Source organism: Melopsittacus undulatus, chromosome 8 (assembly GCF_012275295.1).
Source record: "Melopsittacus undulatus isolate bMelUnd1 chromosome 8, bMelUnd1.mat.Z, whole genome shotgun sequence".
Lineage (NCBI taxonomy): Eukaryota > Metazoa > Chordata > Aves > Psittaciformes > Psittaculidae > Melopsittacus > Melopsittacus undulatus.
The window spans coordinates 2,932,277-2,949,053 of record NC_047534.1 but is presented as its reverse complement, the minus strand read 5'-3'; the positions used below and the strand labels follow the sequence as shown (position 1 = coordinate 2,949,053).

Sequence of the window (16,777 nt, the reverse complement as noted above, 5' to 3'; positions counted from 1 at the left end):
GACTAAAACCTGATAAGGGAACTCTCCTATGTTAATTTACCTGGGTTATTTACTATCCTGATTGCTGAAGGTACTCTGATTAGCGCATGAAATATTTCTATACCTTCGGTCTGATTAACCCATATCTGCAAAATAAATATTTGTCTCATTATAGTTATGCGATCGTGCAATCAGAGACCCTCTCATAATGGCAAAGGGAGAGCGTATCCGTGTGGAAAAGGCAGGGAATGGCGACACAGGGGGATGAAAAGCAGGGGCATAGCTGGAGTGTGGAGGGGGAGGCTTCATGGTCACACAGGGCTTGAGATGCCAGGGAGGGCACGGCTCTGCTCCCGTTTCACCGGTGCTAATTGGGACTAATCCCATTTGACTCAGCCAGTCCCAGCGAGAGAGGAGGGTCAGACCTTGGGAATCACAAGGGTGAGTCCCAGCAGGCTCCCAGCCTCCAGTCTTGTCTGAAACAGAAGCAGGGAGTTCCCGGCAGCGCGGTGTATGTGTGTGTGTGTGTGCCAGTCTACCAGACAAGCTCCTAAAATAGCCCAGCACACCAGGGGAGAGCGCTGAGGATGAAGTGTTCAGGCTTCCTGGCCCAGATCCGGGCAGCTCCCTGCCCAAGGCGAAGGTGGCTTCAAGTGTGGTCCATGGAGGAGGGCAGCGGTGATGCTGCGCTGATGGACATCCTCCCTCGGCGATGGAGCTGTAAGTCATCTGGAGGAGATGATCCCCCTTCCTCTGCTGTTTTGCATATGCTCCATAAGGAGAAAGAGAAGAGTTTTATTGTGGCTCAAGTCAAGAGGTTGCTTTATGGCTCTTGGATCCCAGCTTAGAGAGGAAGGCGTCCCAGATGCAGCATACAGTAAGGCTGGCAGCGGTGTACAGCACTGCTGCAGCGCGGAGCGGCTGCGAGCATCACGCTTGCAAAAGAGCTGAAGTCATTTTTCTTCTAAGGGCAGGGGGTAGTGGGGAGGAAACACGAACAGGCAGCCCTGTTGCTAAGGAAATCTGCTCTTTGTATGGTCGTACATTTAGGTAATGCTAATGAAAGGCCATATAGTAGCGAGGTGCAGATGTCAGCACTGTGCACTCCTGGATATTTGATTAGCATTTCTTTGACTTTGCCTCCTCGAACAGAAATACCTGAGTACTTGGATGTTAGGAAGATAAAATCCCCCTTCCCCTCTGCTGACAGCCCAGCAGCAGGGGAAAAGGAAAAGCCTTACCAAATAAGACACTCCATAATGAATGTGTGTGTTTCCCCCCACCCCAAACACACACCCTGGAGAGGATGAGAGCAAACATGTGATGGGAACAGAAATAGTCACATCACTTAATGCATTGCTGGATGGTACCCAGCCGGCACAGTGATGAACCTGGCTGAAGACCCGGTAGCAGCAAACCAGCATAGCATCCTATTTAATGGCTGGTGGCCCACAGATGTTTTTAACTGCATCTCTCAGAGGTTTCCCTTTTGACTCGGTTGCTTTTGGAAGCACAGGCTGTGTGTGGATGCTCTATCCATGGACCCAGCGCATCCATCGGTTAGCTGGTCCTGGGTGTCTGAGCCTGGTGATGTGGCTTCCAAAGCTCCAGAGCCCCATGTCCTGCTCTTGAGCATCCCTGGAGGAATGAGTCAGCCGTTTCCCTTCACACAGGAGTCGAGTGGATGCCCCTGTGAGTGCCACGAAGACAAGCACCCAGAAATGTGCCTCTGCGCTTGCTTGTGGTGCTTGCAACTGTCTTCAAGACCAGCTGCTCTGCATGAGAGTTCCAGAGAGTGGCAGAGCACTTGAATGAAGCCCTTGTGTCTCTCTCCTTTTCTTTTGCCCTCTGTTTTCTTGCCACACAGTGCACCGAGGGCTCGGTTCCTCCTCTCCTTTTGCTCTTGCTCTCCTGTGTGTGTCTCAGAGGCATCAGGACTGAGTCCTCCAGCTCGGGTAAGGGATGGATGAGGGCTAAAGCCAGCAGCAGGGTGGCAGAGATGCCCCTGCAGCAATGCGGGTGTCTCCCCTCGATGCCAGCAGGGGTTTGCATGGCTTTGGTGCAGCAGTGGGGACGTTTCCCTCCCTGCCAGCAACACCCCTCCCTCTGGTTGTGCAACACCCCAAAGGCAATCACAGCAGTGCTTACGTGGAGGAGCGATGTTGGGAAAGCATTGAAGTCATTCCAACTGTTCTGCTGGGGGCTCCCCTCCCTTAAGGTGGTTCCTGTTGCTGCTTCTCCCTCTCTCAATGTCATGTGGCAACTCCTCACTGTCCCAGGGACCCTTCTTGGTGAATCCTGGGGCTCCTCTTGGTGATGGGGAGCCCACATTCCTGCACAGGAGCCACATTCCCATCGGACAACTCTTTTCCTTTCCTTTCCCCATCCCTCCCATGCTTACTGCAGGGCTTTTAAAGTTCCCATGCCTTGACAGCGATGGGAGGGTTGTGGCTTTGAAAGCAAAAGTGAAAGGCAGGAGGATGCAGAGCTCTGGGGCTTCCGGATGCTTCTCCATCTCCATCCATCTCCCTGGGCCCATTGTAGACAAGGCAATCAGACTGAGTGGTACTCCACAAACATCCCACTGCAGGTTCTCTCTGCTCCTTCTCTTCCCTCTGCTGTGGAGCACTCATGTGGCATAGGGGTTATGGGGCACTTCTGTGTATGCAGGAGACACCTCAGAGCATCCATGAGTGAGAAAGGCTCTGGAGGGAGCTGGAATCAAGTCTATAACAGCCCCATGGCTGTGCTGGATGTCTCATGCTGGTCCAGGGAAGTTTAGGGACACTTATGTGCTCCCAAGGAAGGATGTGGAAGAGTCAGGCTATTATTTACCCTAGAAAGACAGTGAAAAGAGGAAGCCGTGGTAAAAGATGACAACCTCATACGCGTAGTGAAACAACACCTCAAAATACATGGTGAAGGTTACAGAGTCAGGCACTGAGGGTGTAGGAAATGCCGGTATTAAGGCCACCTGAGCAGCTTACACCCAGCAGCGGTGTGCATTCCTTAGGGCACAGCCTTAATTCCGTGGTCACGAGCTATTTCTTCCATAGGGAGTGTGTGGGATGGATGGAGCTCCATGAAAAGCAGCTCAGTGTCCATCCCCCTGCTATTGAGTCTGCAACCCCAGCACCTCCTTCTCTGTGCATCATGCAAATCCCGCGTGGAGGAGGAAATTGTTCCTCCTGGACTATCCTGAACCACTCAATCTGCTCTCATCTATTGCTTTCCCTTCCTTCCCTCTTGTCTCTTCCCCCTCCATGCTGCTGAATGGTTGGCAGGGGGGAATAACAAGATCCCCCCCCATTAGGAGCCCTTATGGGGTTTGCCCTGGGACCCGAAGCAGGAGGGGATACGCTCTGCAGCTCCAGGAGGGCTGGTGTGAGCGCAGCCCCCATGCTTCCTGCTGCCAGCATTTGATTCTTCCATCTGTTTTGTGTTTTGGTTCAGTGAGAGGCAGGGAGGAGAGGTGGATTTTGGTGTGAGCCTCCTGTCTGCCTGCGTGCGGTGTGTGGGACAAAGGCAGCTTAGCATGGAAGGCCCCAGAAGCAAGGAGTGGGCTGGGGACTCAGAGGACATTGCTTCTGGAGAAGCTTTACACATAGGAGCAGCCTCACAACCTCCTGTATGTGTTCACCGAGTGAGAGCCGGAGCCTGCAGGGGACAGATGGAGGAATTAAGGACAGCTCAGCTGGGGAGCAGGACCAAGGGATGCTTTGCAGGGGAGCTGGCTCCCATACCTGAACCGCTTTGGAGACCAAGGCTGTGAGTTATCACAGCTTTTCTTAGCAAGAGAGCCCTCCACCGGAATACCATGTTGTGGACATAAAAGGAGATGTGGAGAGGGAATATTTCCCCCCTGGAAGCTGCTAAGGAACTTGCATTCAAACTGCCTTTCTGTCCCGGGAAGGAGCAAGCAGAACAATCTCACTGTGCTGCCCGGCTGTAAATTCCTCCCTGGCTTTAGCTGGGGAAGAACAATGCTCTCTCAGTGCAAACCTCCCAGGAACCCAGGGTGTTTTCTGTGTCAGCCTTTTACCACTCTGGAGAGGGCGGCCAAGGAGACCAGTCAAGTTGATCCCCTGCCTTTTACTTCCCGACAAGTCAGTGGAGTGTCTGGTGAAGGATGGAGATGCTGCAGGTCACGGTGACACCCGCGTGACCGAGAGGCCGGGAAGCTGTTCCTAAGAGGAGGTTCAAGAGGGATGTGTGTGTAGCAGAGCACAAAAGGCAAAAAGCAGTGGTGAAACTTTGCCTTTAGATGCCTGCAGCAGCAAACCAGGGAGCTTTCCATGAGGACTGATGCGATTCCTGCCTCACAGCGTTTGCTCAAAGAGTATTCATAATACACCCGCCACTGCCAACCATCCTCTTCTGCTGGGAATTGACATTAGCGGCTAAATTCAGTGTTTTGCATATAAAAAGCACTGAGATTTAATTCTGTGCGATGCTGTCTTCAATGTCCTTAGAGAAGAGGTGACTCCAAGCAGGGTTTTGCCTGAGTTACAATGAGGTGTTGGGAAGGGGATCGGAGCGCTGCTCAGTGCGTGATCACAGCACCCAGGAGGTGCACGTGGTGTGGTGAGATGAGATGCTACAGGGTGATCAGGCACTATAGGGTGATGAAATGCTGTGGGGTAATGAGGTAGCATAGGGTGATGAGATGCTATGGGGTGATGAGGTACCATAGGGTGATGAGATGCTATGGGGTGATGAGGTACCCTAGGGTGATGAGATGCTATGGGGTGATGAGGTACCATAGGGTGATGAGGTACCATGGGGTGATGAGGTACCCTAGGATGATGAGATGCTATGGGGTGATGAGGTACCGTGGGGTGATGAGGTACCATAGGGTGATGAGATGCTATGGGGTGATGAGGTACCATGGGGTGATGAGGTACCATAAGGTGATGAGATGCCATGGGGTGTACTCCCCAAAGATGGACCCGTCAGACCTGTGAGGTGCTGCAAATGGCAGTAGCCTCTGTCAAGCATCCGCAAATGACACTTACTCAGAGGCCGGAAATAGGCAGGATTTCCTGGATGCAGCAAGAAGCACATCCCTGATGCTAATTATCCCATTGTGTGTGAATCCCTGCTGCAGAATGGGGGCTGCATGAGGTGTTCAGCCTCTTGAATGGGGAGGGAGAGAGGATGCTGACAGAGGGGAGATGGAGATTAGACATGAGGCAGAAGCTGTTCCCTGTGAGGGTGCTGAGGCGCTGGCACAGGGTGCCCAGAGAAGCTGTGGCTGCCCCATCCCTGGCAGTGTTGGATGGGGCTTGGGGCAACCTGCTCTAATGGAAGGTGTCCCTGCTTGGAGCTGGATGAGCTTTAATGTCCCTTCCAACCCAAGCCATTCCCTGATTCCAGTGCCTTCAGCCGCTTTCTCAGAAGCACCTGGGCTCTCCCAGCTGATGTGCCCATGTCGAAATAAGCCTGGAGCGAAGATCCCCATGGAATTGCTGTTTTGGAAAGGACATGCAGCCTCCTGCTCCGTTCTGTGGAGGAGTTTCCAAACCCAGGGAATTAGGATGGGATTTCATCAGAAGCGGATTATCCCATTTCTCTTCTCTGAGCACATTTCTCCCTCCGAAGCAGCACATGACAAGCAAAGCAGCAGCAGGGCATCTCCCCTGCATCCCATGGGGGGACCGAGCATCGCTCCGGATGGTTCCCTGTGTTCCCAGTGCAGGGATGTCAGGAGCAGGATGGAGGGGGAGCAGCCGGCTGCGGTGCTGAGGGGCAGCACAAAGTCACTGCCAGAACAGCAGGGGCTCGCTCTGGCGACGGCTGCAAATGGAGATGGAAAGAGCTGGAGAGGAAAAGACACAGCACAGCTGGTCCCCTTCGGCTTTGATCTGGAAAGCACTGGGGTGTTGGCCACAGAGCAGGAGGGAGGGAGAAAGGGGGGGGGTGACTCATAAAAACATTGGTGTTTCCATGAGGATGCAGTTACCTGAGGACAGGAAGGAGGAGGGAACTTCCCTGGAAGAAGAGAGTCTCCCTTGTGCAGGAATCACCATCCCACTTAGGAACACAAAGCTGTTTGCTTTGGAGCCCGGCGGGTTGGTTCTGTGCTGTGAGCTGGTGGTTATGTGCAGAGCAGAAGGTGGTTTGTGTGCTTGGTGCTTCAGGGCAAAGAAAAGGAGATGGGGGAGAGGGGAAGAAGCAGGAAGAGCTGGTTTGCTTGGGAGATGTGTTTGGGAAAGGGAGATCTGCTTCTTAGTGCTGGCTGAGGGAGGCGGTTGAGGGGGATAATCCAGCCCTGGGTAGTCAAGTACATCCCAGGGTGTTCATTTGGAGGCGCTGGTCATGGAAGGGCTGAGGTTTCACCTTCTTGCCCACCCGTGCTGGGGAGAGGGCTGTGCTTTACTCACAAGCATATAGATGTGCTCTGCATACCCATCTCTTCCCATTGCAAGCACAGGAGGACACGAGAAGGATGGGAGGACATGGCCAACGCTGCCCTGCACCAAAGCACGCTCAAACTTTATCTCATTGCTCCCTCTATGAGCCTTTGGAGGATCTCAGCCTTCTCTACAGCACAGGACCAGCTCCATTCTCATCCTGGAGGCCAAAATCACTGCAAGTGATGCTCCCATCCCTCTGAGGCCCTGCACCACAAACCAACCCATCGCAATGGTGATCCCCCTATGTGTCAAACCTCACCTCGCAGCTAAAAGCTGCTCCACAAGCACCTTTTGTACTAAACCCCGAGGCCTTTAAAACGTGAAGCAGCAAAATGTAGGGCGCTGCACAAAGCTGACCCACTGGGGACAGGATGGGGGGGTAAAAACCCGCAAGGAGGAGGGCTTGACACACAAAAATTGTTTTGTTAACAAAGCATCATTGTTCCCCTCTGAATCGGTTGTACTGGAGTGGTAGAAACACCCCATCTGGAGACAGATGGAGAGGTTTTGCTGGCTAAAGAGACGGTGGGAGGAGGGTGGGCTGACAACCCAGCAGATAGCATTGTCTGCTGCTACCTTGGCGATGGAGAGGAGAAAGGGCTGGTGGCAGAGCAGGCGTCCCCTTTGCAGCCCATCCGGCTCCTTCTGTGCCCTGGGGGCTGTGCCTGGAGGGAGGTGTGGGCTTAGGGTGGCAGCTTGCAGCCCGGTGGAATCCTCCCTCTCTTCCTATGGGGCTGGTTGGGTGCTCATAGGGACCGGTGAGGTCTATGGGGAGGTGTGAGCAAGCACATCACCCTTACAAGGAGATGGTCCTGTACCACTTTGTGTGCTGTGCCAGGGCTCTGTGGATGTGGGGTTAGCAGTGCCAAGGACTGGGCTGGAAACAGCATCCCAAAGGCTTGCCATTGGTTTTGCCACTAACTTCCATAAGAGCAGGATTTGGGATGAGAGGAAACCAGCATGGTCAGAGCTGCAGGGAATAGATCTGATGACAACAACACCACAGTACCCAGAGGTGGGGGACACCTGAGGACCAGCACTTGGAATTCCCTTGGTCACCTTGCTGAGGTTGGGAATGAGTGGTGGAAAACCTCAGCTTGGATGCCTGGGGCCTCTCAGCTACAGCACACACTGAACGTGAGATGGGTTCTGGCACCCCTGCTCCCTCTGCTGCCTTCCGTGCCTGATGGGAAGCTCCAGGGTGGGTTTTGCTCTGAGGGACAGTATCCTGCCCTCCCCTCCCTCTGGATCCCTGATTACTTGCTAATTGCTTGACACACTCTACTTGCGATGCAGGAGACAGGCTCACGTCATCCTCTGTGGTTTGCCAGGGGAGAGCGTGAACCTCTTTTTGCCTTGCCTTGAAATAGATGATGAAACAGAATAGAGCTCGATCTGATTAATGGGGAAGCTTCAGCCTGGTTCCCTGCGTTGGCATCCAGGCCTCGGCTGTCTTAGCATCACTGTGTCTTTGGGGGGGGATCTGGGGGCTGGTGGTGGGCTCCTCATTGAGGTCTATCCATAATCCCCAGCCGCTGGAGACATTCCGGGTCTGTGCAGCAGTCACGGAAGGATTCAGGTGGTTGCCTCCAGGCGCTGCTGAGATAAAACCTCAAGGGCTCCTATTCAAACCCACTGAGGCCTTTACAGTTGCATGGTGGAAATCTATTCAGATGCACCAGGGCTTCTCACTGAGGCAGAGGAAGAGGCCAGCTCCATGCAAGGGGGAGCAGGGGACCAGCACCACCCAGATACAGCCCTGCAAAAGGGATAGGAGTAATCAAGTGAAAGGTGGTGTTGGGGTTTGAGCCTTGCAGATGCAGATGCAGTGGCAAGGGGTGCCCTGCTGATGCTTCAGCCCCAGCTTGTGCCTGGCAGCTTAAATATTGGCTTCCCTACCTGGCTCACCAGGTTTGCCTCCTGCATCACCTCTCTGGGGCAGATCCTGCCTGGTCCAAGCAGTGCTGAGCTTGCCCAGAGGGATGTGGCATGGGGGTGACAGGAAGGTCTGTGCTGCTCAATGCATGGGGTTCCAAAGGGTTTGCATCCCTCATGGCACCGCAGGTGACTTTGGGATGAAGTGTGGCCTCAGGGCAAAGTGAAGGGGATCTGAACACTTATGATGGAGTAAACCAGGCTGGATCTGTTCACCCAAGCTCTTGTGCAGGGAGTCATGATTGTCCCAGAGGGAAGGGAGCTGGACTTTGGAGAAGGAGGATGCTGGGACATCCAGCTCCTTCCTTTGCAGCCATTTGCCTGCCCTGGAAAAGCATCATTCTGCTGTCTCTGATTGCAGGCAGGAGGGAGGAGGTGAGACAGGGTGGGCAGGTTCAGCTCATGCCAACCACACAGTGCCTTTGATGTGGCTGTTGATGCCCAGAGCCCACCGCAGGCTCTGGAAGGAGGAGACAGGACCCAAATCGCTGGTGATGCAGCAAAGCATCCCTGAGCACTGACACATGCACAGCACAGGTCAGGGTGCTGTTTGCTTTGCCCTACCACTTGCAAATCAAAGCACTTCCCTGGGCACCCATTCCACCTCCCTCCTGCACCGCTCCATCCCCATCCCGGCTATCCCAGCATCACACACATGGCATGAAATCTTCCACCCTGTGCAGAGAGGGGGGAGAAATCAGCATCAAATCTGTCATGAGGGGAAGCAGAGGGGATGCATTCACCTTGCTGAGAGGCTGGAATGAAGCCGAGTGGATGAATCTGCTGTCGCTCATCACCGGTGGAGCAGCGCCTGGGGAGGTCGGATGCTTTCGGGTGCTGATGCTCTCTGCTCCTCTCTCTGCTTCCCGCACCAGGCTCTGTGAATCAGCATTTCTGCACTCGAAACCAGACAGGAGGGAGCCTGGAGGGGAGGAGGATGGAAGTGGGGGGAACCTCATTGAAAAGGGGCAGCCTGTTTGCTGGGGGTGGTCTCACCGCAGGCTGCTCCCTCTGGGTTCTCCCTCATTACCGACGTCCACCCCTCGTGCACGCAGCGAGGTGATGCTTCCCCTTCTCCCTCCCTCCATCCCTTCCCACCCCTCGGCGACAAGGGAATGTGACAAGCTGGCACCGGGAAGAAGGCATGAAAGCAAATGTGATCCGGCTGCGGCTCCCGAGCCGGGAACCTGGGGAGATCCAGTTACAGCAATAGGGGTTGGAACAAAAGAGATTGGCCTCTGGGATCAATCCCTCTCCCATTTTCCGGGCTGTGCACGTGCACACACGGAGCAGCCTCTGTCTCCGGCTCTGCAGCAGGAGCAGCCGTGGGGCCCATTGAGCACCAGGCACAGATTCTTCTCTATAGGGCTCCACAATGCTTCCTTTTTCCCAAAGCAAGGAGGGCAGGGGCATACCCTGGGACAAGGCAGGCGTTGCAGTGCTTGGAAACCAGGTTGGTGGTTGGTGGAGTTCCAGCCTTTCCACTGCCATGGGCTGACCCATAGGTCTGGGACCAAGATGCTTGTGGTCCCCATGGATCATTCCCTGTTTCCCAGGCGTTTCGAGGTGACATCTCCACCCTCCATCACAAGGGAGCAAAAACCTAACCCCTAAAAAGCCTTTCCTATAACATTATGGCTGTGCCAACACCGTGTTAACCGAGATGCTTTTAACCCACAACTGGGGGCACAGTGAGTGTTTCACACATGCCACAAGACTGGCTTGAGGAATTAGCAGGGTCCTGTACCCTGGGATACTTGGATGTGCTGTTTGGGAAAGGATTTGGCTTATTTGGGGTTGGTTGGGGGGGTTAATTTTGCCATATTGCCTTCTCCCAAATGCTGCTGGGGATGAGCTGTGGAGAGCACAGATGTGCATCCCGAGCATACCGCAGCGAGGTTCCTGATTTAAGGACTGTGATTAACCTCTTCCCGACAGTTGCTAACCAGGTGCAGCATTGGAACGGGAAGGGGAGGAATCTCAGTGGGAGCAGCCAGTTTTCCTCCATCACCTGGAGGGATGCAGGCGGATGCCATTTTCTGCTTGGAAATCAGGCAGGATTTAGGAATTATAAAGGGGGCAGGGACACCCCTTTTGTATCAACATTGCCTATAGCTGCTTTCCAGAGCCCATCTCCTCCTTTCCAGCTTGGAATCCATCAAACAAGGCATGGATGCAGTGTGAATCCGGTGCAAAGCATGCCAGTGTGTGGGATGATGTGCTGTGGAGTGTGCCCCACTGAGGAATGTGGATAAAGGGATGCTGATGAGAAACGAGGTGGAAAATCACCCTGGAATTCCTGCCTTTTGCCTCATGAGTCTGAGCTGGAAGAGCAGCATTCCTTGTGCAGGAAGTGCTGTGGTATCTCCCAGGCATCCCTGCATGTGTGGCCGTGCATGTGGATGTGACCAGTCCAGGTTTCCATGGGACTTTGCTCTTTGGAAAGCTGGGTATCAGGAAAGAAGAGCGGTTTTCCATGGTTAGCATGGAAAGGGGGAGCTACTGTGACTTCTGTTTAAACCAGGGTTAAACCAGGAGATGCCAAACTTGCTCATTTTAGGGGATCTATGGGAATCAGGGCTCCTCCAGGACTGTCATTGCCTCCCAGGTCTGGTTTTCATGTGTGATGCTGATAACTGCTGCATCAGAGAATCCCAGACTGGTTTGGGTTGGAAGCCAAGTGCTCCTTGGCTTGTGGAGCACTGGACTCTTACTCCTGTTCCAGCCATGGTCTGGCTGGTTTTGGGGTTCCCCCATCGTACCTCTTCCCATTTACATCTCCCCATCTCTAACTGCAGCCAAATCCCTCTATTTCCCCCCAAAGAGGAGGCTACAGGCTGTATTTCACACTGGAGCATCCCTAGGTGAGGAATAACAGTCGCTGTGCTCCAAATACTTGGTGGAGTCAAGAGCTGTGATATCCCTTAGGGGAATAACAGGGAGAGAATGGGAAGGGGACCAGGAAATATGGGAACCCCCAAAGCGAGCGGAAGGTGGCCTTGGGAAACGTGAAGAGACAGGAAAACGTATTAAAACCAATTAAAAGCTGCTCCAACCAAGGATTTCAACTGAAACCAAAGCCTTGGGGAGGGAGGAAATGAATCGATAGTTATTTTATTGCTTAATATCGGGGGTTTTGCTACAACTGTGATATGGTAAATGCAAATAAAGGGGTTTGAGGAGGCAGGATGGGGGGGAGATGGAGGACACACGGGGGGCGAAGCGAGTGGGATGTGGGTTTTGCATCGCTCGCTGCGTTCCTGGCAGGTCTTTTGTAACATCTGTTCGGCATAAACCAAACATCATTTCCATCGCTCGCCGCCTGAGATGGCTCCTGCAAAAACAACTCCAACCTGTCCAGGAATTTGCCTTGGAAGTTGCCCTCCCCTCTCCTCACGCCTCCTCTTCTCCAGGGGAGATTTCCTTCCTGCGCTTCCCAGGGGCTCCATTAGCCCCACATTAAAGCCTTCTTTGACTTTGCTCTCAAAGTCTCCATCGGAGGAAAAGGAATTCTAATAAAGCACTGGGAAGACTGTGCTATTCACTCTTTCCATGGAAACACGGCGCTGCCTCGGAGCACAGCTCCTCTCCACGGTGCTTGGGTCGTGGCAGGAGGAGACCAAGGAGGGATGGAGAGATGGTTTCCATTATAAGAGACCTTTGGAGAGGGATAATCACTGCTCTCCCACTGAGGAAAGCCTTGGAGATGGCAGGGGCCTCGCACGCTGCGGGAGCAGGGCTGGCCTCTGAGAGGTAGTGATGGGAAATGGTGATGTGCTGGGCATGGAGAAACTCATTAAAACAGCTGATTAGTGGCAATTACGGCACCCAGGACCAATTCCCTCCTCTCAATTGAAGGGATGGGTCCAGGAGGGGTGAGAGCGATCCATTGGACCTGGTGCTGCAGGCAGAGGCTGTATAATGGGGTTGGGGCTGAGGACATGGGGCCAGGGTCTCAGGAGGACATTGGTGGCTCCTTATCCAGAGCAGAACATCAAACCAGGCCAATACATTCCCCAAAGCCATATTTGCTTTGGGAGGGGGTTTCTGGCTGTTCCTGTATCCTGGTCCAAGGAGGTCAGTGTGATGCCCCCCTACCTAAAGTGAGTGGGTATCATTAATTCCTCTCCTTGCAGGCACAGTTGTCCTGAGCGTTGCTGCTGCAAGATGAAGGATTTATATCTATATATTTTAAGCGTGAGGAAGCTCGTTAGAAATAGCCTGAAGGGCAGAGTTAGGAAATGAAAATCCATCGGATCCGCTTGGAGCCGGTGCGCGGAGCTTGATGAGAGCTGAGGCAGGGCTGCCTGCTCCCTGCCTGCCAGGAGCCACAATGTGGGGTGTGTGGCACTGGGTGTGTGGGGATGAGAGCAATCCATTGAGAAAATCAGCCAGAAAGGGGGATGAAAGGGAGGGGAATGAGGAAGAGCTGGGTCAGAGCATCCCATGTAGGCACTGGGGAGGTCCCAGGCCAGTGGAGCATGGCAAGAGCAGGCAGAAGGGGATGCTGGTGGGGCAAAACTCAGCACTGAGGATGATTCCTTCTCATAGTAGGTCACAGTGGTGAGACACCGAGGAGCATCTTTGCTTTAGCAGCTCCAGAAGAGACAGTGCAATGAGTCATTGTTTTGTATGTACTCAAGGTGTGGGGGGGTTACTTCCAGGGTAGCTTCTGGCTTTGATTGCAGGTTGAGCCCTGCTCTTGCAATGGGGAAGATGGGAAGAAGCTTTTTGGTGCTGGTTGTGATGGGTTTGTGGTAGCTTAGGGTGAGATCTGCTCCATGGGGATAGGCAGTGAATACAAGGAGCATGGGGATGCATCAGCATCCATGGTAGGGGCTGTGCGCCACGCATGGGGATGCTCCAGAGCCGGATTTCATCAGGAGGCTGGAAACTGCCATCCACACAACTGCTCATCAGCATCTTCTACGAGCTCAGAGGCTTTAATGAGTGAAGTTAATTGCTGTCATAGGTGATGGTCTCCCACCCAGCCAGTGGTTGGGTCGAGACAGGCACGGCTGTGTTATGTAAATGGAGGTGATGTGGGTGCTGGCACCTCAGAGCTACTGAGGAGTCATGGAATGAGCCTTTGTGAACCCCTAAATTGCACTCGCAGACTATAAATGGTGGGGAAAAAACACAGCGTTTAATAACCAAAGTGTTTGGCAGTGATTTCATTTGCATATGGGGCTCTCCAGGGTTTGTGGTTTCAGCATTGCTCCTCACCATGGTGAGGTCAGGGTTCAAGGAGAGGAGAGCTGAGGTTCTGCAATCACAGCCCTCCCAGAGGTGGGGATTTCAAACATTCCCATCTGGATGGACCACACTGATGGATTGATGGGATTGCAGCGTGAAAATAACATATCCTGTGGTCTTTTCTCAATCCCATAGGAGATGATGCCCATTGGGTGTATGTCCCACCTTGGCTTTCCTAGGGTGGCAATCGCAGCCCATGGTGCCAAATGGTGATGGAGCTCTTCCCTATGAAGGGAAGGGGGGATCAGTGGTTATGGGGGATAAATCCCGGGTCCCTGGAGAGCCATGAGGTCCCGGCTCAGTTTACCATCCTACAGAGAGACACATGTGTAGTCAGAGCGTGTTGTGGTGTATTAGCTATAAACATCCAGTCTGGGACGGCAATGGGGAGAAAAGGGATGGGGGAAAGCAAGACCTGGTTTGCTTTGGCAGATGCTGGTTCCCCTTCTGAGGTTGGGTCTGTTTTGCAGCTCGATGCCTCCTATCTCAAGTAATTAACAGGGAAAAGAGAGGGCCTGGTTATCCATCCTTCAAGAGCAAGGGGTTGAATTGAAAGGCAGCGCCTTGGAAGTGGATCAAATAGCTCTCCAGCCCCCCGCGTACGGCTCGGGAACTCGCTGCCGTGCTGCGTTATCAAGGTGAACAGCTTTAGTGCAATTAAAGAGCGGCGGCGTGGGAGGAGGCAGGGATGGGCGTTTGCACCCTCCGGGCAGGAGCTGGTGTGCAGGGAACCGCACGGCAGCGACCCCGGTGCGAGCCGGGGCTACCGGAGCGATGCTTCCCCCTGTGCGACGGGAGCAGCTCCTCCATCCTCGCCTCTGCATCGGGTTTATCCATGGAAAAGCAGTGTATGGGGAAGGAATGCTCTTTGTTACCGTCTCCTTTTCCCCCCTTCATTGCTTCTGAAATACCCCCCCTGCCCCATTCCCAGCGCTGAGCTCCCATCACCGCGCACCTAAATCCCTGCAGATGCACGGTGCTGGGAAGCCTGTATTTTCCCTGCCGGTTCCTGCAGCTGGCTATGGCACACAGAGAGAGCAAGCTGCAGGTGTGATTTGTTCATTTGCCTCCACCCCCCAGCGCTGCCTCCCTCTTGCTTTCCCATCCTCTCCGAGCCCACCTTGCTCATCCCACCCCAGCGCATCACTGTGCGGCGAGACCCGCATCCCACCGGGGATGCAGCGCCGGTGGAGGGCTGGGATGGCTGGGGTTGGCTTGTGTGTGTATATAGAGGGGAAAGGGGGGGTTAATCTGATCCCTTGGAAGGGGGGGGCGAGGAAATCACAACTATAAAGAAGGCATAAACCTCCTCCTTTTCCCTCGCTCCAGAGGATTAAGCCTAAGGGGGGAGAAAAACGGGAGGGGGGGAAATGTCTGCAGCTTTCTGTTGACCCTGCATGATGGCATTTTTGCGCTCTGTGTGCTGCCTCTGCTGATTGCTATTCCTGGCACAAACACACACACACAGCTCACACACACACACACACGCTCTAGCACGGCTCACACAGCGAGCCCACTCCAAATAAACCACCCCCCCCATAAACCATCCCCTCCAACCCCAAAAGCGTTGCCCCTTCATCCCCTATGGTGTGTGTGGGGACAGCATCCAGCACCCGGTGCCGCTCGCCCTCTCCTCCACCCCACTTCTCACCTCGTCCCCAGCTCCAAGCGAGCACTTTCTGCCGGAGCCGCCCGCAGCCAGAGCCCTCCACCACTCCTACCGCTGGCATTACATTTTCAGGCTGGATGCTATAGGGCCGTTTCTAATTACCTTATATCCCCTAGTGGTCTATGAATAATGGTTAGTGAAGGAGCTCAGAAGGGCTGCTGAGAAGGGAAAGGCAAAAAAAAAAGCAAGAAAAAAAGAGGAGAATTGTGCTATTTCTCACATTTTTTTTCCTAAGGATCTAATCTGGCTACTGTGCTTGGGAAGAGGAGGAGAGCGAGCCAGCAGGAGCGATTGGAGAGCGCGAGGACCAGCGCAGGTATTGTTGCGAGCTACATCTTTGTGCCCTTTTTAATCCTGTCCCCCCCCTGCTTTTCCTTATGGAAGAATTGATGGGGGGGGGATGTGGATGGAGCTTTATCCCAGATTTATTTCCCTCTCGTGCAACTCGTGTGCCGCTGTGATTGAAGGGATGCACAGAGTTTGGGAAGGGGGGGTGGTGGTGTGCGTATGTGTGTGTGTGTGTGTCCTATGGAGGAAGGAGGAGGAGGAGGAATGGGGGGGGGGAATTGTTTTGCTTTTCTGGAAGTAATAAAGGAATCTGCAAGCGGTCCAACAAAACCCTCCTGACTTGCCGATTGATGGGTGTCGGAACAAAGATACAGCTGAGCCTCGGAGTGGATGTGGAAGGGATGGATCCATCCCCCCTTGTCCTGACTCCTTACTTATCCCAAAGTTGAATGGGAACAGGCGCGGGGGCTGCTTGAAGCCCTCGGGAGTGGGAATCTTCCATGGGAAGCGGATTGAATGGAGGAGTTATGGATGTGCATGGGGGTTTCTACTTACAAAAGTTGCGGCGGTCGGTTGCCTGGCTTCTCCCTGCCGTTGTCTGCACGTGAGAACGCTGCCTTGATGGATTCCCTTTCTTTTGGTCGGTGGCTGGATGGTGGGGAAGGGAAACCAGAGCTGGATCTGGCTGATAACCCCTGGAATCGTGGGGCTTGCACATCTGGCTGCGCTTTTCCATAGCCCCTCACTGGGACTTTCGCCTCCTGCTTCCTTTTGCTCCCACGGCACATTTTTACCCCCCCCGCTTCCCAAATCCATATTAATAAACAAACAAACCAGGGGATAACGGGGGAGCTCAGAGCCCTGCTGCTGGAAAAGGAGGGGGAAAGAAGGGGGGTGGGTTGGGGGTGTCTGTGTGTGCTTTGTTTTAAATAGGGAAAGGGCGATGATTGAAAACATATGAATAGGATGCAGTGCAGAGCGGGTGTGTTATGGAGCAGGGGGGAGATGGAAAACTGCTTATACGACAGAAGCAGAGCTTGAATGAGTGTGAGGAGATGAAAGGAGAGGGGTCCGTCCCTCAACCCGGCTGTGGCGATGGAAGGGGGGGGACGGGGACCATTCCCGAAGGCAAAGGAATGCTCTTGGGGAGGGGAAGCTCTCTGGGGAGGAATAAATCCCAAACCTGGAGTGAAGCATGTGGTTATATCCCATCCAACTTTGCCGGCTGCGGCGT

The 16,777-nt window shown here is 53.8% G+C and overlaps 1 protein-coding gene across 1 annotated transcript in view; it reads left to right on the top strand.

The window, feature by feature from the left end:
- RAI1 (retinoic acid induced 1) overlaps positions 1 to 16,777 on the top strand; it is a 69,199-nt gene that overhangs the window by 17,323 nt on the left and 35,099 nt on the right. Inside the window, 1 exon segment of the mRNA XM_034065692.1 lies at positions 15,491 to 15,571. The gene's annotated coding sequence lies outside the window, so the exon portion shown is untranslated.